The sequence below is a fragment of the Halyomorpha halys genome, unplaced genomic scaffold, assembly GCF_000696795.3.
Source record: "Halyomorpha halys isolate HHAL.00 unplaced genomic scaffold, Hhal_1.1 Scaffold210.1, whole genome shotgun sequence".
Classification (NCBI taxonomy): domain Eukaryota; kingdom Metazoa; phylum Arthropoda; class Insecta; order Hemiptera; family Pentatomidae; genus Halyomorpha; species Halyomorpha halys.
The window spans coordinates 22,142-22,527 of record NW_027113191.1 but is presented as its reverse complement, the minus strand read 5'-3'; the positions used below and the strand labels follow the sequence as shown (position 1 = coordinate 22,527).

At 42.7% G+C, this 386-nt stretch overlaps 1 protein-coding gene across 1 annotated transcript in view; it reads left to right on the top strand.

The window, feature by feature from the left end:
* LOC106679592 (uncharacterized) overlaps positions 1-386 on the top strand; it is a 12,368-nt gene that overhangs the window by 9,067 nt on the left and 2,915 nt on the right. The gene's annotated exons all lie outside the window — the stretch shown is intronic.

Below are 386 nucleotides of genomic sequence, written 5' to 3'. Positions count from 1 at the left end.
GGTTAATGCAGCACAACGGCACTACAGCACTACCTGTGTTAATGCAGCACAACGGTACAATGCTGTACTTGGTGATACACAACCTCTACCGTCAATTATCGAAAATCGTCATAAACAATCCATCATAACCCGACGCAGGATCGGACATACAACACACAACAACCTTCTTGAAAGAAATCCTTCACCGACATGTTATAATTGTAAATGTACCCTGGCGATGGAGCATATCCTGGAACATTGTTCGCGGCTGGAATCATCAAGACGTCTTTTGGCCTCCGGGGACAACGTCAAGCCTTACTGTCAGAAAATTGGAAGAATTTGGTTAAGTTCCTAAAGAAGAACAACCTGTATCGAGAAATGTAACCACGAAATCCAGAATACTAAAT